The sequence below is a fragment of the Colletes gigas genome, unplaced genomic scaffold (assembly GCF_013123115.1).
Source record: "Colletes gigas isolate AHSC1104 unplaced genomic scaffold, ASM1312311v1 Colletes_gigas_Sc00013, whole genome shotgun sequence".
NCBI classification, from domain to species: domain Eukaryota; kingdom Metazoa; phylum Arthropoda; class Insecta; order Hymenoptera; family Colletidae; genus Colletes; species Colletes gigas.
In genome coordinates this window covers 6741987-6762306 of record NW_025106642.1, presented here as the reverse complement: position 1 = coordinate 6762306, position 20320 = coordinate 6741987, and the positions used below count along the sequence as shown (strand labels likewise).

Sequence of the window (20320 nt, the reverse complement as noted above, 5' to 3'; positions counted from 1 at the left end):
ATGGAATGGCCATTGGTTCTGGTAGCTTCTGCTGGCTACGTACGTGGTGTGGCACGGTTCGATCCATCATTCACTCGTTCGAGTGCGCATCCCGACATGCAACCGCGTGCAATAGCGTGTGCATACGGTTGAGCGAAGGGAGGCTGAATCGAGCAGACCGAACGGGAACGCCGGGCTACGTGGCATCGGCGTTCACGGCTTTACTGACCATCGCGAGCCAGCAGCACGATGCCTGGGAGCTCTCTCCGCCGATGGCTGGATAGGTTGGATGGAAGAGCGGTCGGATTTACCCCAACCCAACCGACCGGGGGCCGCCTCGTTTATCAAGCGCGTGATGAAGCTGTTGGGTTAGGCGAGGGCCTCAACGAGAGCCACGGCATAAGCAAACCGCCCGTCTTATCTCGAATCGCAACGTCTTGTTAGAACCTCTGCCCTAACCCTCCCCGTTTTCCAACCCCGTTCGCGTCCCTCCTCTTCCGTGCTCATCGTCCTTTCGCCTCCATCGTTCCTCGAATTTCTCGCGGCGCGCTCAAAGGCGACCCGGGAATATTTTTCGGGCCGAAGGTCTCCACCCGCCGCGGCATCCTCGTCTCGTTCCCTCCCCCGCCGCCCCCGCCGACAGCGGGAAAAAGAAAATAGAACGTGAGTATTCGATAACGAGGCGGCCACCGGCCCAGTTTCCACTCCTTCCAGAGGAAAATTCTCTCCCGTGTCTACGTAGGCAGAGACGAATTTTTCCGCTGCATTTTCTTGACCCGGTTTCGCCGTATAAAGCGGAAGGGATCAGAAGCGACAAGTTTCGCCGGTTCCGTCGCGCCGCCCCTCCGAGTTCAGATATTTCCACCCTTCGCTCGTTTCGCGTTTTCTTTCACCCGCTTCCCTTTTTCTTCTCTTCTCTCTGATACATGTCAGCCATTACCGGTCGTTTGCACTTTTATTATCGCGTCGTACGGACGCCGGCGCGTATTGTTCCCACGGAGTGCATTACGCCGTTTGTTACGGCGTAACGCAACGTCCATTCTCGCTGGATCAATGTTCCCCGAACCAGCGGAGCGAATATCGCGAGAAAAATAATACGTATGATTACTTTAATTGCCCCTTTCTTATTATTGCATCAGCAACGTTGCTCGATACCGTGTCGAACGGATCGCGGCGCTAAATCTTCGCGACCAAATCGAATCGATACGCGTCACTGGTTCGTTTTGCGTTCGGTTCGGTCACTGAATCGGTCACCGTATCTCGCGATCCATTGCACGCTACGAAATAAAGCCCATCTTCGTATAAATATTCATAGTATTGACTTTTGTGCGATGGCTATCTAGTATCGTGGCCGCGGACAGCCGAATTCGGTGTTGAACTTTCGCGCGGATTGCGCCAGCCTCGATTAATGCGCGTTCGTTTGTCAATCGCTAATCGACCCATTGTGCAAGAATCGAATAAAAGTATCGCGCGGTGGACGGAGCCGGGGCAATCGAAGCAACAGTGTCGGTGTACGTCACTTATGGGAGGAAAACTCGTTCGGTTATCCGAGCGACGGTGTATCTTAACATCTACGCGAAAAGTGAAATATGAGACTACGTGGAAAAGCCGCAGAATCACGCGACAGACATGTTTACTACTGGTAGATTTATTACAACGTATGGGACGCGAACCAAGAGTCACAAATCGGTTAAGGCTGCTGACTTGCGAGCGTCGTGTAACGACTTTATGATGCAGACACACGGGGCTTTTAAAATTGAACGCTTCGCTGGCTTCTTTGGAAGTCCAAAGAAATATTGATACTATATTTGATGACGAAACTGGGTTATAACATTCATAAATTTGTTAAATCTTTGCGAAATCCTAACAGAAGGTACCTCTGGAACGCAATTAGTACTAACTGTAACGTCCTTTGCACTCTATCCCTTTCAAGCTACTCGAGGAAAATTTGCGAAGATTTCGCTCAAGTCTCTGACGCTAAGGATGATTTTCCGTGTTGATTCTTGCCTCGAACGTTGATATTCTTCAGGCGAAGAACATTTTTGGTTATTAATTATTAACGAAACGCGAGGAACCGATCGCGGAGCGCCCTAATTCGAGCGAATTAATATGGAAAACGCGCGTGGGTCTGGATTCGTGCCGGTAATACTAAATTTGCTCCATCAAATGTTTGCACATCATCATCTCTTCGGCGTCTAGCGCACCGCGCGATACAGTTTCGCTCTCGCGTTTCAAACGAACCAATTCGTAATGGAAATCGAAAGAAGCCTCTGATGTTAACCAAGATAATTAGATCGCGTTGCGTTCCCGGTATCCCGGCCAATTTGAATATCATTCCTGCGTTAACGGCGATAAGTTGTTCTTGCATCTTCCCGTCTCGCATTGAATAATGTATAACGAGCTCGTTTTACAATTATTTATCCTCATTCTTTCAGATCTTTACGAGAAAGAAAAGATTCGGGTCGCCTCAAGATTTTTAAAGGAAAATTAAATCGTACAGTCGTGTCGTTGAATTTGAATCGAAATTTTCTTTCTCTGCAGTTAACCATCCAAAAAGTTTTCGAAACTACTGTTTTAAGGAGTATTGCAGGACACTCGTTAGCTATACTACGGGTGATGTAATTGTCTGGTCTCGTCCTTGCCACACACTTATCCACATTGGAGCCACAGCCTCGGGGCTCTTATTAAACTTGCTAAGCCAGCACCTCGACGACATATAAAAGAAGAATCTAATTTCTAAAATGCAAATATCCTGCGTGCGCTGTCTCATGAATTTACCATCGCGCCAGCAACGCGGTACGCCATCGAAAATTCCGTTCGACGATGAAATTGGACAATTAGATTCTGCGAGGACGTTTCGGTTTCCTTCCCGGGGTCCACGGTACTCGGCAATAACCATTTGCGAGTCGACGACCGACCGCGACAACGCGTTCAAGTAATTTCGACGAAGTTTCAGGGAACACCGGTTACCACGAGGATGCTCGAGTTTTCGAAAAAATTACGATAAAAACCGTCACGAGAACGCTTCGTGCTGCTCTCTTATGCCGCCGTTCTACGGTTTTTCTTTATTTTTTTTCTCTCTCTCTCTTTCTTTTCATTCTCGCTGCATGCTTTGGTATTCGCACGTGCTCCTTATTTTCCTCGCGTCACGGGAATGAATTAAAGCCCGACGGTGAAAGAAAACAGTGTAGCAGGGGTCGGACTTTCCTGCGGGCACAAAAGAAAATGGTATTTCGTGGTAACGGAGCCCGATCCGTTTCGAAACGTCGGAAGAATGAGCGGCGAAAGGACGGAGCGGAGAGACCGAATTTTTGAACTACCCGTAGAGATCGAGAAAAGGGCGGTCTTTCGCCGGCCGAAAGAGAAAATTCCAGCCCTTTTAGAAGTTTCGGAATCGCTTCCGCCTCGACGCTCAGGATCAGACGAGACGGGAAACGCGGCGCCCGGGGATATTTCACGCGCGGTAATTTTAAGACGGCAAATGAAATGTGATGTTCCAGGGAAAACAAACGGAATTTCCGTAAAGCTTTCTCGGTTATCTCGAAACTGCTAAGTACGAGATTGAAGGAGACCCCGCCGTGCTCACGCGTTGCGCCGTTTTACACGGGTTGTAACTAAATCCTTATAAATCTTGTTGGTTGTCGGCTCCCACTGCCTTCTATCTAAATTATCTTCGTTTAACGTCTCGTTTGATACCGTCTGGGCGCTTGCAATGTAACTTCTACCGAAGATTCTGCATTCTATCGTTTTATAAACAGTTTTAAACGAGATACAGAAGGAACAATCGGACCGTATCGCGGCGTCTATTAACGCTAAATAGTTAAACTTTAGAAGCGTGCAGTTCCGAAGCTACTAGTGTTTTCTCCATAACTAAGCCATCATTGGAAGCGGCAAAGCCTCCCCTTTAAAAGGACTTTCCGTTTTCGAGATATCGTAATTTAGGCAAAGAGGTATTTTTAAATTCCACTATGCACGCTCTCGCCGCCTTAGAAACGTGTATTAACGCGTATTAAAAATACTAAAACTTTGGACGCGTGCAGTTTCGAAACTACTAGTATTTTTTGTATAACTGAACCACCGTTGGCAGCGGGAAACCTTCCTCTTTAAAATGGCTTTTGGTTTTTGACGATCCGACTTCCCGTTTCGGAGATATCGCAATTTATGTAAAAGGTAATTTTTCTTAATTCGACTATCGCTGTCTCCGTCTGACGCGTCGCGTCGAACCTCCTTGTCGCACGTTGACCCACTAACCGAGTGACCGAGTGACGTAATGTTTACTATTACTACGAGCACGTGCGGTCAACGGCCTTGACAAGGTCGTAGTAAACAAACGCTTCGGACCCTTATATCTCCGGAACTAGCCACCGCAACGACTTGAAACTAAAATCGCTATATCTTTGGAACTAATAAAGCTATCGACATGTTCGAACGCTCATTTTAAAGGGCGTTTCATCCCCTATCTGATGCACGCAAGAATAATTATTTTTTACGCTGTCTCCTATGTTTATTTTGCAATTTACATTGACGCTACCTACCCAAAGAAGTTTCACTAATTTCTATCGATCGTACGACTAGTGTACGATAAAACTGGACTATAGATTGTTTATTTAATTAAAAATGAATTCAAATATAGGATGTTTGCGTAATTATTAGCTGGCACTTTTTCTTAAATAGTTGTTTTTTGACTTAGAACAAAATTCGTTCTCAATGACGTTTTATCATCTATCCGATGAAAATAAAAAAATTGTTTGACATAAAAGAGAAGGATATCTTACGAATAAACATCAAAACACAACTTTCTATGCATATAATGCAAAAATTAGATGTACGTTGCCTCGTAAAACAGAAAAAGAAAGATCGGTCGTTTGACCGGTCATGGCAGGAATGGGTATACATGAAATGTCGGTAGGTTTAATGTTAAGTTCCGGACTCGTAAGACGATAAAGGAACTCGCGGTTTAAAAAAATTGATCGTTCCATAAAAGCTGAAAAAGACGAAGTTTTTACGAGAATGTCCTACCGGACAGCTACTGGTACATTTACTTTATGCGCGCAAAAAGGATCTATTTTCTCGTCCGAATAAAGACGGCTACCCCTTTAACGCGCAGGTGCCGCGATTCAAGCACGTCAAAGGGAGTTAATTAAACCGGTTAACGGCAATCTTCGAGCATTAATCGACGACAATGGGGGCCCCCCGTTGTTCCGATGGACCGATCGATCGACGGAGAACATCGAACGGCAACTTGCAATTTTCATTCGACGCTGGTTCGTGTAGAATGCGCATCAGGTACGAAAGCGACCCGGTAGACGCGTGCTAAGTAGCGGCAAAAACAACCAGGTGAAATATTACACGGCAATGCGGCAGCTTCGCGATAATAATTAAACGGAACTTAAACACGACGCCGAATTTTACCTGGGAGCTGCCGCCTCTAGCGAGCTGCACACACGCCGTTGCGCTTTTTCATTCTACCCCTCCGACGCGAACTTTTCGATCGAAAGGGGCGAGAGAGCTGCTACGGCCGAGCGAGGAGAGCGAAGCCTTCTAATCTCGGAACACCTGCACCCTTCATAACTTCCTCATCCGATCAATTCTCGATAATCCAGGAAAATGAAAACACGGGAACGCCACGGCGTCGAGGAAGCAACGACGATAGAAAAATTTTACCCCGTACAGGCGCGGACGAAATTTATAGACTGCGCCGACGCCACCGTAAATCCGACGACCGCCAAACACGACGCGAGAACTGTGCACCGCGTCGATAAAATTCATTAATCGTAGGTTGAAACGTGTGTACAAAAGAAAATAGTGTTTCGACGATCACTTGCATTGTACTTACTTCGAAAGATATTCGTCTCTCTCCTTTCGATACGTTTATGGGAAACGCTGGCTCGAAGGTCGCTAACAATGCGTTGGCACGTGCACAGTAATTTGCTCGAAAGACACACAAAAGCTCGCGAATTTGGCGCTATTCTCGTGATTATAAAACAATATTTGTCGAGTGAGGTCTGCCCAGACGCCGCCAGACTATTCTGGGGTCAAGGATTATTCTCGACTGCGGCCGCTGACCGCGCGAGCCGATGGATCTCACACACTACATAAACATAAACAGTGGGTGGAGAGAGAGACGAATCCGTTGCTCGAATCTGTCGTAAAATCATCTAATTTTATCCGTCTTCCATCACCAACCAAAATCATCCCCTTCCCGATTGTACCATTAGTTACCGAAGTGCTTTCGAATAGCTAACGAAAAGCGTGCATGTTTCCAATATCGGGGTGCATATCGAGTAATCCTCGATCGCTAGAGGCGGGGAAGAAAGCTCTCGAGGAGTCTGCGAGAAGAACCATCGAGCAGATACGCCTCCAGCCGTTGGGGCGATACCAAGCGAGAAGAGCTCGAACACGGTGCATTTAAAGCAGCCGTAGCGAAAAATTACTTCCCTAGGAACTTCCTAAAATTTTAATTATGCGTTATTAATAATGTCAGGCAGGTACTCCTAAAATTTAAAGACCCTGCGTCATCGAGAAGCTGGAGATATTTAACTCGTGCATATAACAGCACAACCAGCAACGTTTTCTCGCGTTAATTAAGCATGTTCCTAAATCCATGGGCAACTTCTGGATTGCTATTGTGAAGCTGGGGCTATCTCGATGCTCTCCGAAGAAGAAACGCGAGGGGCTTGGCCGATAATCCTCTCGTTTATATTACTTTACCGGCGCACAGTTCCTTCTGGTTTCTTTCGCCGTCGCTGCGGAATGACAATGGTCTCAGCGGTTCTTTCATATTCCTCGAACGACGACGAAGCTCGACCGCGAATTCTGCGACGGTGGTAATGAAATTTCTGCCGCGGAACGCCGTGCGACCGGTCGCGCCGTTTCCTCCCTCGGTCGTGGAATGTAAAAAAAGATCGAGCAGCTTGGAACGCGACGCGCCATTCTGGAAAAATAGTCGCGAACGCACATGCTGTCCTTCTGGTGGCTGGCGAATCCTCCATTTCCTGGTTTCACCGGCGTTTGCGCGGCTGCCAAGCAAAATAGACGGATATTCAAGTCAAACGGCGGAGAAAGATTTTCTAGGCGACGATTATTTACCATATATCGATCTTAAAACATTTTTTAAATTCACGTTCTGGTATCCAAATTAGAAACCAGGTAAACGGGAAGTACGCTCTGACGTTGTGATCGCTTTTGAAGTTAAAAATTGGGGCATGGATAGCGACACGAAATCTACGACGAAGCAATTTCAGATCGAGCTCGTTTGACTCGCGAAGCCTTTTAAAAACTCCGAGGTAAAATCGTCGATTGACAGTTTCATCAGACGGGAGAAATTATTTATCGAGGATACGACGCTATTCAGCAAAAACATGTGAAATAGATAGATATTATAATGAAATAATTTTTGAATCGTTTTGTAAATTGGCTCCACTGTTTTCCGTAGTCCCGGCAATCGCGCGGAATTGTCTCGATATCTTTCGACCGGGGCTCCGTCCTACTGCCTTGAATTTCCATTTGCTTTTCATTATCATCCTCAATCCTCGATGAAGTTCCGTTCTGTGCAATAATCGAATTATCGCTCTCTTTCGCCGGCCATTTGCGAGCTCGAATGTTAATCGAATCTCGGACGAGTTCGCTTCCATCGTGGCGCCAAAAAAAAGAAAAAAAAAACTCAAAGCGAGTGTACGGAGTTCGACAGGTCGTTTCGACGAAGAACTTGCGCGTAATAACACGATGTTGTTAGAAATTCGACGGAAATTACATATCTGTACGTAGTACGGCGGCGAAAAATGAATGAAAAAGCAGAAAAGAGAAGAGAAAATGTTCTTGGAATCGATACAGCTTGTTACAATTATCGCTAATGAATTAACACGAACGTGGAACTTCGATAAAGAGAGAAGCGGACGTGAATTCTTAAAACCTGGGTGAGAATATAGAGTCACGAGGCAAAGGTACATTATCATAATTCTTCATCAGAAGAATTTCAAATGAAAGATTGAATTATTAACCGCTGTTGCTCGAGATTTCAAATTAAACTTTCTTACAAGTTATGATTGAGTTGGCTCGAGTTGTAAAATAATCTTATTTGCCGAAGATCGCTGGTTCAACCTTGATACAGTTATTCCGCGAGGCAAAAACGCGCGAGAGCCGTCGATTAAAAATAAATGGATAAAATGATCTGGTTCGCGGGAGCGTTTAGGCCTGAAACGCGCGCGTACGTGTAAAATAGGCGTGCTATAAGTTCCGGAGCTGCGCAGCTACGGTTGATTTCCGGCAATTGGTAGCGGCGAATCGGTCCTTTGGCTTCCTGTATTTGTCGAGCTTTCAGTGTCCATTTTCCAGCGCTCGAAAACGCTACTGAACAAAGATTGGATTTACATTCTGACGCGATGCGTCACGGCATAGAGCGCGTTAGTTGATTCTGCGGTCCAATATCGTGATCCATTCGCAAAGGGACGCGTGGGTGGTACTTTGTCGCACCTCTGCTACCCTCTCACGCTAGATTTTCGCGGATTCGCGCGCAGCCAAAAAGTCGCGCCTTGACCTATACCGGAAACGAAAATATTTAGTCCCGTTCCCTGTATCAAATGTTCCGTAAATAAATAATTTGATACGCTCGAAATAGTTTCGTTTGCTCGAATGGAATACGAGTTTCGTTAAAAAGAGAAGGGGGGAGAAGAAGGTCATCGACCTGGAGATTGCTTTGACATTTCGGTCCATTGGTTTTTCTCTGTGAAACTCTCACTCGATGACCCCTTTCAGGCATTTCAATTACCGCGTGTTTAATTACGCCAATTCGATGCAGTTTCCGAGATAAATCCATTCGTTGAACACTGTCACCATATACATATACAAAGAATCGCGTGTGAAATTTTCCAGCAAACGTGTCGCGTCGAATTCCGTGCGTCATTCGGAATCGCTCAATTCGCGCGAATCTATCTAACGACTGTCGCGTTAACACGCGTTCCAGTGGGCTTTAAACGCGGCAAATTGAGGTGGCGATCGCGGAAGAAAGTTCTCACGATCCTTCTCTTTATTTACGAGCCTGAATGTTTCGCATTGTTCGCCCAGCTGGCTGAGAAAGCGACACTTGCCGACGTTGGTCTAAATCTTGAGGAAATTGGTACTTGATCCTTGCTTCTCGCGTACGCGTCGAATAGATACGAACGAGAAACGTTTATCCGCTCGATCGGGACGGGTTTGCTCGAACTGAAAATATCGTCTCAACCAACGGAAACACGGGAAAAAGTGGAACGTTGGCCCAATGTAAATAGCAATCAGAAATCGTCAAGTCGAGGATATCCAACGAGTGACGTCAAACGTTTTCGATTATGAAAGATGCACTGTTAAGGTTCGCGCAAGATTCCTTTATACGACATATTCGACTCGTATCCGTGATACTATTCCTTTCCTCTTTATATTTTCCATCTTATTCCATGCATCGTACACGCGTTGACGTGTACCAGGACGAGGTATGATTAAAATGAAAAATACATATTACGAAATACTCGGATTTATTAAAGGCATGTCTCTATCCTTTGACAGCTCGAGGCATACTGAAATTTCCTCTTCTCTTCTCCTCCAAGAAGTATTATATGCTTCGTTCGTGCAGAAATACCTTTGTCTCTTGAAACTCTAATTTTTTGTATATTAGAGATTCCAATGAAACTTTACACACGGTTTTCGATTTTAATATCCTTTAAATTAATAGCGTACAGTAATGAAATTAGTTTCAATAATAATAAACATGGCTGTAGTTTATAATGTAACGCAATTGATATTCCAGTAATTATAGTCGAAATCGGTTATAACGAGGATCAATGAACCGATAAAATGTTCTCATTATATTCACTGCTCGCTGCATTAACGACGATTTGAATTTGCCATCTATTTTCTAAAATTTTCGTTAGCTGCGTTGGTGGATCGCCATATCCATGCTCGTTGTAATTACGTTCGAATATAATTGATCAATTTAACGAATTACGAATTTAGATTAAAGGTCGAATAAAAATCTACAGAAAAGGTAGATACTCTATAATTTTTTACGAAGTCGTATTTGCCCACCATAAATTTAATGGGATTGCGTCTCGCCGAGCTAATTGTCAACATGCAAATCGCCAGCATTACACTGCAGCAATAAACGAGCGTATCGTGCACTGTTTCGCGAAGAAAACCAATGCGAAACACACCCCTAGGAACGCTTATCCGCTCAAGTATCATAAACTACGAGCTCGTAATTTTCTATGAAGTTATTTCCCTTGATCGTAAGCTTCGTTTCGACAAGTTACAATGCAACGTAACATTTTAATGGTTCGAAAATATTTAAAACTGACCCACGTTGGAAAACACTGCTTTGTACTCTTCGAGTTTCGCGACCACCGTTGTAACGCGAACCCTCGAAATCCGATGCACGAGTTTAATTATGCCGGGACTACGCGATGCACTGTGAAACTGTATGCACCGGCCGGAGGCGAGACTGCATCGCAACATAATCCACAACCGCGCGCTAGTATCTATTTCGAAAGCCCTGATCGCGCGTCGACATTTTATTCCCCAAGATAAGATTCCAATCCGTTCCGTTCGTAATTCGTTTTTTCGCCCCCACGTTCCGATCCCGCGGGATTGATTCCCCGAAATTCACGTCCGCGATCGCGTGTTTCCCAGCCATATTTTTCGGACCATTAGCAGTTTGCGGTGATTCGACACTTCCGACGGATTCTATTGGCTGTATTTCAATTTCCGCGCCAGTCGAAATTTCCATTAAACGAGGCCAGACTTTTACGTTCCAACCTCCGATTTGTATATTAACGATGGACTTACACGTAGAAGGAATCATGACTTTTCGCGTTGACGGTCTCCGATATGTTCCAAGAGGGACGGTACAGTGTTAAACGAGCTCCTCACCTGAAACAAAGAGAATTCGATATTAGAACCGGCGACGGAACATCCTCGGGCCCGTGTACGTGCATGTCTGTAACAAACTCCCCGATCGAGCAAGGACAAACCCGATTGGCGATCAGCCGTCCGGAATGACGCTGTACATAGTTCTCTCACGATCGACTAATTAAATTCCTCGCTCATCGGTTCTTTCACGGTTAAACTTCACGCCTCGTCGTCGGGATTACCGGTTCTGCAAACATCTTAACGGGATCAAATCCATTCAAAGTTCACCGGTGTAGCGAGCTGGCTTCTGTTTCTTTCAGCCGGACGGCGTTGGCGCGCGTCGTGGCTCCGTTTACGCCTGGCAAGCGTGCTACGTAGACACTTGAAAATCTGCCAAAACACCGGGAGCGCAGTTTAATCACGCTAGAGGTCTGGCGAACGCTTCGTAACGGATACGTAAGCGCGCTACGGAGAAAGAGAGAGGATAGAAGTTGCCAGGGCGGTGCTGTTTATTTCTTACATAATTTAATGCAGCCCGGAGGAAAGTCGCCGGAAGTGGGCGCGGAAAGAGAACGTCTACGGAAGGCCGGGGCTGCGAGTAACAAGGGTTAGGTCGCAACGGTGCCCGTAATTTTCAAATTATTCCGCGAATCACGCCGTGAAAGAACATTCGGGGCATTAAATCTCTGTCCCGCTGATTTGGATGCACGACAGGGCGAAGGGAGCACAGGATACATCGTACCCTGGGCCGGGTAGGGTCCAATTAAGGCAAAATTATTCCCATTTTTTAGCAGCAAACAACTTCAGCTGTTAGAAGTTTTTAGTGTTAAACATCTTACTCTTACATTCGATTAGATACGTGCGAGTCGTGGGTCGGATAAAAAATAAACGCTCTAATTTGTTTAATTCGTCCACTGGCAGCGTCGCTGGCGGTGAAGCAAAATAGAAGCGACGAATTCGTTTCAGCCGGTGGTCGCGCGTGCGATGGCCACGTCTGGAAAAGTGTACGCGGGTACGAGCAGCGCCTCGGCCTTTGCTTGGCCAGTAATTACGAAGCGACAGAGCAGAATTTGTATGCACGCACGCGCCCGACCGACCTCACTCTATTTGGCATTCTGCGCCATCGCGTATTTACGCGAGACCGGAGCGTTAAAGTGAATTGAAAATTTCACCGAGTCCCGCGCCCTAAACCCCCCTTTTCTCGGCCTGGTTCGGGGAACGCTTTCAGCCTCAGTCGCGGATTCCGCGCCTCTTTACTTCGTTCAGGCTTCCGCGTACACGCGTTGCGTCCTTAACCCTTCGCATACCAAACCCGGAATCTACCAGGGACACGTTTTCTCGATGCAATTTCATAACTGCTTCGAATACGTTGCAATTTTTCTACGAGTCTCGCATAAGCATGTAATCAACAATACATCAAATTTATTTCCCAAACGCCTGATACTCATCGGTTTTCACCTAGTACGACATTTTTCAAACGAACAAAGATCTAAACAAGGACTCTTTGCCAGTCGAGAAACAAGTTCCGGCAGCCTTCCCCGAGAACATTAATCACAGGGGTGGGAACACCAGCGAGACGCGTTACTCTAAGTCGCGTATAGGTTACACGTCCGGATATCTGTTGGAGCGAATCTGTAAATTACGCAATCTCGCAGTACATACGGAACAACTAGACAAATTACAGTTTTTATTCGATGCGGGGGAATGTATTTGTCAGCCGCGAATGAAGATAAATTACGAGCAACTTCGAACTGCACTGGGTTCATTCAAATTTCAGACATCAACTTCGAATTTTTGTAAGGAGTATCGTCGTTGCAAAAATTCTACAATCTGATGCAGAAAGAAGAACTTGGTCACTTTCGAGCGGAGCCTAGAGGGGTTAAAAATCCTGTTTTCTTTGTAAACAGCAGTGTTCTCTTATCTGCAGTGGATTCGCGAACGCGAACACGTTTGCAAGAAGCGACCGACGTCGGGGACGCGAAATCGAAGGAAGAATACGAAATTACCACGGTATTTCACCGTTACGTATCGCAAGGCAGCGCAAAAAGCGCAACTGTTGCGTTTTCCGCGGTCGTAGTTCGAATTTAAGGAGTCACCGGCAATAATTCACCCTCGTGCGCTCTCGCGTTTGCTTAACCAGCGATTGTGCGATTACGATGGGTTGGGAAAGAACGTCGCGGGGTGCGCGGCAGGGGGGGGGGCGAAAAGTGGAAGAAGAAGAAGCGGAAACGGGAACGAAGCAATACGAGCACGTTGACGAAATTCGCCTCCCCGTTTTACGCTCGAGCCGTGGGCGGAGGTACGTCGAGAGGCAGGAAACACAAAACAGGAACGTCAAAACGTTCCGGAGGAAGAGCGCCTGGGATTTCGGGAATCACGGATCCGACGCGGGCAAACAAAGTAAGACAATCTCGCGAAACAATGAATAACAAATGGAAATTGAATCGCGATTACTAAGCTAAACGCGTATCGGATTATCTTGTCGAGACTTATGCATTATTAATGCGAGCCGCCTCTCGTAACCTTCTCCCGCGGGTGTATGAAGAAAATTATTTTATCGACTTCTCGCGATAATTTAATGACGAGACGACGTCGCGGCGCAGGGGATGCGACGCTCGACCGCGACGCTATCTCATTTATCATGCATTTCAACTTATGCCACGTCCGCGGGATCCACTTTAATCTGCTTTCGATATTTCACGATACGCTTTCGCTTTCCCCATTCCTATTAATGCATCGTTGCGACCCATAATTAAAAAATTTTGTTCTAAACTAATGCTAGGAAAATGTCGAAACGTTTCTCGATAGCTTTATAATGCTGAAATGGAATCGGGAATAAAGTTCCCAAATGCGAACGGAAATATGTATATTTCGATTTTCTCTCTCGTCGCCATTAAATTAGAGGATTCGGACGGATTACGATCTTTTTATGACCGTTTCTATTTTAGAACCTGACGGTGATCCATGATTTTTCGAGGCATTCTGCCGGAAAGGGTTTTACCTTTAAATCGAGAGTACTATCCGATTCGATCAAAGTCGACGTTAATGAATAAAACAAACACTTAGCAGTTTATTCGTGACGTTGATTCCATCGAACGATGAAATTTTTACACGACTGAAATTTACAACGCGAAGCAAATTGTGAGAGTTTAGCCAGCCCCGGAGCCGCCCGGACAGGGAGGGGGCGAAACATTAACAGCCCCATTTTCGCGAGATATAGAATAATCCGCCGCAAATTCGAACCAATGCACATCTATCGAGCAATTACCTTGGTCGCTCGCACGTCCATCGCCAGCCAATTATTCCGTCCTGTTCCACGGCGACGGGCATCCTAAAAAGTACATTGTGGCCTCCGCACTTAAGACCCGGTTCATTGTGCTCGCAACAACAGAAGTTACCAGTCGACCAAGCGCTTTCGTCACGCGCGCCCCGGCTGACCATTCCCACGACCACAGGCGGCAATTGTAATTAATGATGCTGAATTAGATCCGAGAGTTCAACTTCTTTCGAAAGCCTCTTAATGTCCCAACAGACGGTATTATCGTCGCGCGGTTACACCAATTACGCCCGCGTCGAATCGTTCCAGTCCATAAAATTATCGTTTCCTGCCAAAGTTCCCCGATTAAACCAAACAATAGGAAATGGGTCACGGCTGAAAGAAAATTCGAGAGGAAAATAGCGGGTATCTAGGAATTTGCGGGCCCGTTACGTTCCTCCCTTTTGGTCCTTTTAGGGTTGATAGACAAGAGGGTCTCAACGAGTTTCCGTTAACAATGTATTCGAATTCTCGGATGCGATTACTCCGCCGTGAGGCGTCGTAAAAGGAAACGTAAAATACGAGGCGAAGGACGTACGACCGATCTTCTTGAAAATTTCACGATCCTGCAGGACGAAAGGCCGGCAGGAGTGGTACGTTAATGCGGCGTCGTCATTCGTCCCAGTGCGGTGAAAACTTAACGTATCCCCGACATCTTGAATAAGGCAACGAAGGTAACGCGTTCCGTTGAAAGAGCTCCCATCGATTTTCTTTTTCTTCGTCCTCGAAGAGGAAAAGGCAGAGAGACCCGTCGTCGATCCGACGGAAAACAATTTGAGGGAAGAAAATCAATTTGACGGAAGTATATGGTCGCTGGAAAATCCGGCGTGGGAAACGATAGTCGATTACGACGGATCGATGGGTTCTGTTATAATTAGAAGAATTGAATATTATTCAGATGCTCGAGTTTAATGCATTTCAATATGAGAACCGTTCGCCGCAAACCACGCTATAGTTGTGATTTTATTTAACATAGCGTACGGTATGTAATAAATAGGCCAGCTGAATATTCCGAATAATATGTCACACGTAATGCGACAGAGGTCCGCAGACCACAACAGTTCATACATCATTTGGTTATACGGACAGAAAATAGAAAATCATCGCTGTCGCGCATATATGACGTATGTACGTCTCTCAGGAGAATTGTCGCGTTACACGTACCGCGACGCGTGGTGGCGAACGCGTTAAAATTCAAGACCAGTTTTTGTTATTTATGGGTATTCTATTCGACAAAACGATAAAAATGTCTGTTGGGAAATCATAGGCTTCCGGGCGTGCGATTTGAGGTTGCAGCGGAATCCGTGCGTGTAGACTTCGGTCAGACAAACGCAAAGGAATTATGGTTCTTCGTCCAATAAAAACTCATAAATCATCCTTGCATACTCCAACATTTAACAGCTTCAATTTTCTCATCTATTTTCAATCGCACCACCTGCTCGAGGATTAACATTTAACATTTCCTCTTGTGTCACCTCCGAACAGGAAACTTTATAGTTAATCTTCTTTCGTCTTGAAAGATTACTCTGTGTGTTCTGTCCCGTATCGAGTTTGGAGATGTTCCAGGCATTGCCGCGTGAGCGAAATACCGGCTTAATTCTCACCGGTATCCGCACTCCGTGGTTATTCGACGCTGTCCCAGGGACCAGGAACGGAAATTCCTAACGACGGTCCTCCGGATAATCAAAATCGCGTGCAGTATATCATCAGAGGACCCTGGCCTCCCTGTTCCGGAAGCCTGGTCGATTGATCTTGGAAGGATCGTGTCCAAACCGTGGCGATATTGCCCCACTTGACGTATATACGTAGCGAATATACTAGACTAGTGTTTCGCGTTAATCTTTTGTTAAAAAAAGGAAACCGATTTCCTCGTTTCAACGATCTAAAAAAAGTTGTTTCGTATTCCGAACAGTTCATAATGCACGGATCCCGAGCGAGAACTTATGCAACGGAATATTCAGAGACGAGAGGTCCCCCAGGCTGATAAGCTCGATTTAAAAAACGAGAGATACGCGTGCACGGGTGAAAGAAGTTGTCGGGCGAGGCGTGTTGCTTAATGCAACGTGTTAAACAGTCCTTCCAGAGCGAGGGAGGGAATTTTAACTTCGTCCGATAGTCACGGGACACCCTCGAGTAAAGTTAAGATTGCTGAAACTCGAAGAGCGACGCGGGCCGTGCGTTTTAACGCGGCCGGGAGTCCGTGACACAATAAAAACTTGGACTCGCCGGGCGGATCGCGGAATTTTCCACCCCGGTCCTCGACCGCGTCGACTTACTTTGAATCGAAGAACTCGATGGGAAAGTACCCCGGTTTCTGTCGGAAACTCGGAACGCCCGCGAGCGACCAGCTGCCATTCCCGCCCATGTACAATGAGCACAGCCCCGCGCGAAGTCTCGAAAACGTGGCCAAACGGGCAACAACGGTGGAGCCTTTCGCACGTCCGCTTCGATTTATGCTAATTTATCTCGAACAAATGGACGCGAAAGCTCGATCGAATTACAGCGTTACGTAATACAGCAATTAACAGGCTTTCGAGGAGCCGTACAAAATGACGGAGGAATCTGTTTCGATGTGTTTCCTAGCGAATATATCGCGCGATCCGCGTACAGCGAAATCCACCGATCGCCACGCGATTGGACAGCGTGGAATTTTTACGTTCGCGGGTCCAGCGGCTGCGAATTAAGGAATTTTGACGTGGAAATCCGATTTTCTTCGGACACGCCAGTCGCCACGAAAATGAAGTTAGAATTCCGTCGAATTGGCGGATAATCCTTCGAGGCATGGGAGGGGGTGGACGGTCCAAAATGGTCGAGCGGAAAATCGATATCGCGGAAATTCTGGTCGCGTGCATTGTATCCTGACCGTGTTCCAAAAATACCTAACCCTTCTTAGACGACATAAAAATACGAAATACCGGCTCTGGAAGTATTCGCGTCGCCCCGGGAGTTCTTCGAAAATTACATATTATACTTTTATATTTATATATATTTAAGAAGTATGGAAGGTAACAGTTAAATAATATTTTGAAATAATTATACTTTGAACCTTCGAACCCTTCGTATACTTCACTCTCGTTATCGTTGTTGCATTGTTATACTTCGCCCAATTAATTTTCGGGAATTAAATACTGTATCAAGCGTAATATTATATCTGGATTACCATGGAACTGTTGATAACGTGAAATCGAATACTTATGCGTACTGTAATTATCAGGTTTCAATTTATCTATTCTCATCATGATCCATACGACATACGATCTATTCCCGATCGAAATTTCTATCTTCTTTTTAATACAAAGTGTTTATTTTAAGGCGATTTCGAAAATTATATCCGTCTGGAAATGTGTGTTACGCGTGTATACGTATTTAGTACTTTCACCTGGATCGTTTACGATTTTCATAATTAAATCTTGACGTTGTAGGTGAGCAAACGCCGATGTACATTTCATGCCGACGTTTTGTGCGCTCTGTATTTGTTCGTTATAGAATATTTCATTCTATAATTGAAATTCCCACGTTTATTTGTTGAATAAACATTTGTTCATCTTTCATTCGTTATTCGAAATTTATATTAACCGCTCAGGACTGCTTTGCAATACAAATTTTACGATATTTAATATGATTAAATGTAAAGGTACGTATGTTAAATAAATACATTTGATTAAACAAAAAACCTCTCTTCTACTCTTTTCGCCGGATTTTTCAAAATTTACGAAATAAAACTTAATCTTTACGACTCTGAAAAGAATAGTTTGCATTTAATAAAATTGGAGTACAACTTCTAGTGTTTACAATTAGATGATCGGAGGTTTACAAACTGGTGTCGACGCAACAGGTTACAGTTTAATGTTAACAAGCTTCATATAATAAGATTTAATCTAGGTAGCCGTCCATTAGTGTTTACATGTTCGTTAGACCTCATGTTGTCCCATGTACAGACATTGTTAAAGACCTTGGGGTGTTTCTTAACTCATCATTAAGCTTCACCGACCGTTTTAATCACTTAACTTCCACACTCGAGTTACTACGGGCAACATAGCAGCCAGATAAGCAAGTGGAATCATGCTCGGTAATGAATATAGTAACGAGAAAAATAAAAAGTTAAAAGTAAAACATCAGGAAATTAATATAAATGCTGCAGAGAGTTCCTTTGTGGGAAGGATAGCGAACCTAGGAATTTGTCACATAGTTATGGCAATAGCCTAAATTTCTTTGAAGGATCTATTGTTTTGTCCCAATCCCAAACACGCGAAACAAGAACTATTCTACGCTGCTCTCGAGCATTCTATTGTTCCCTGCCTTTGGTTATACCTACATGTTATTATTTGCATGTACGGTAGAATCTCTGTTCCTCGAATACTATGCCATTCGAATGCTTTGCAACGTCTAACGTTTCATTATCCGAAATCTCTACTGTTCGAATGTTTTCACACTGGATACGGATTCATTGTCCAGAGAAACAGACGCGTAAATCACGCCGCGAATAGGAAAGGAAAATAGGATTCGTCCAGGTCCGCGAAACGGGATAACGCCCGCCATAAAATTATAGGCCGATTAGGTCGACGGAATTTCGGCCTTAACCCACCAAAGTCTCGATTAGTTCGGGTTGATACCGTGCGCGGAGGTGTGGTTACAACTGGAATATCGCATCTGGCTTACCGCCAGATTAGCGTGGCGATTATCCGCGCCGAAACCCGGTTCTATCGAGCCTCAAAAAGGCGCAGACCGGGTCGCGAGCATTAACCGACCGACCCGATTACTTTTGCCCGTCCATCTTCCTATTAATTTCGCGTTTTTGATTCGTCAGGCTTCGCGGAGCAAAGCGTGGGAGGTGGGGGGACGGTCTCGCGTAATCCAGCTAACGAGATTTCGGGGCAGAGTGCGCGACGTCGTTCACCGAAAACCCTGGGCGCATCGAATAAATGTTATCTGTTTCGCGGCGAAATATGGCCGGAGTCACGCGATCAGCTTCTATTTCTTTTTTCGTCCGACGAAAGAGTTGTACGCCTCGAAGGGTTATTTTTCAACGGAGTAAGGAAATGCTCGCTTTTAATTCCTTTATCGATCTGACGTATCGATGGAAGCATGGACCGTACGAGGAAGTCGTGAACGGACTTTCGATGAATAAATAATTCCCGCTCATTTCGGAATCGAAGGCCGCCAAAGCGTAGAAAACCGTGACACCGGGCGATAATCGAGCATCGAACTTTCAACCCTATTCAAACATGCATCGCTTGCATTTTACCCTCGCGACACGGGCGTTCTTCGTTAACAGAGTATGTTATCCCGATCGATGGCATCGTTAAACACTGCACGCGGGTTAAACATGCAACAGTATGAAATCGGGATTACGCTGCTTTCGCAGGAAGCGCATACTCGAGAATCGCGTAGTAATACCCTGGCCCGAACGATTAGAGCTTACGAGCTTGCGCCGCTGTCGTTACTCTCTATCTCTCTTCGTTTCTCCGTCGGCCTACTTCGACCGCCCTTTCGTGCTCCCTTGTCGGGGATATATATATATATCGCGGATTCATAAGTACCGAATTTACGACGCGTGTGACAGCCCAGCGCGACATTCGTTCGTGACTGCCTTTGGAGGATCGTGCCGGATAATAACTAACGGTAATACCGTTTCTCTTTTCCCGATTCCCAGATACGCGAAATCGAGGCTCCGTACCGTAACAACGCTCCTAAATAAATATTTCACGCTCTGCTTCTCTCGATGTCCTCTTCTTGAATAATTCTGGACAGTTTTGTATTCGGAGAAATGGAAATTAAGACACCGTTGCGATACCAAATAAATTCTAAAACGTTGCAGGCAAAAGAATCTCCGGAGATGACTCGAATATCGAGTCGAGAGGATTGGAACACGTTCCCAACAGGTTTCGATGTACTTGTCATACGCTTGTTTCGCTACCATGCATAGTCCTCGGCGATACGATCGTACGTGCCTTTCGCAGAACTTATTATTCGACGATTCGTGTAACCGGCTTCCGCCGTTTCGCCGATGCTCTCGACGATCCCGTATATCGTTTAGACCCGATAAAAGATACGATCGGGAATGGTAACTCTTAAGCAGTTCGTTCGAAACGCGAAAAGCGTGGGGAGGTGTGCACGCGCGTCGATTTCTCGAATCGCGGCCATAAGTTA

At 45.6% G+C, this 20320-nt stretch overlaps 1 protein-coding gene across 1 annotated transcript in view; it reads right to left on the bottom strand.

Annotated features, from left to right (window-relative positions):
• The window catches only part of LOC122399402 (leucine-rich repeat-containing protein 24), a 245515-nt gene that overhangs the window by 169954 nt on the left and 55241 nt on the right, over window positions 1–20320 (bottom strand). The window contains exon 3 of the mRNA XM_043400066.1: window positions 10792–10875. The gene's annotated coding sequence lies outside the window, so the exon portion shown is untranslated. The remainder of the gene's footprint in view (window positions 1–10791; window positions 10876–20320) is intronic.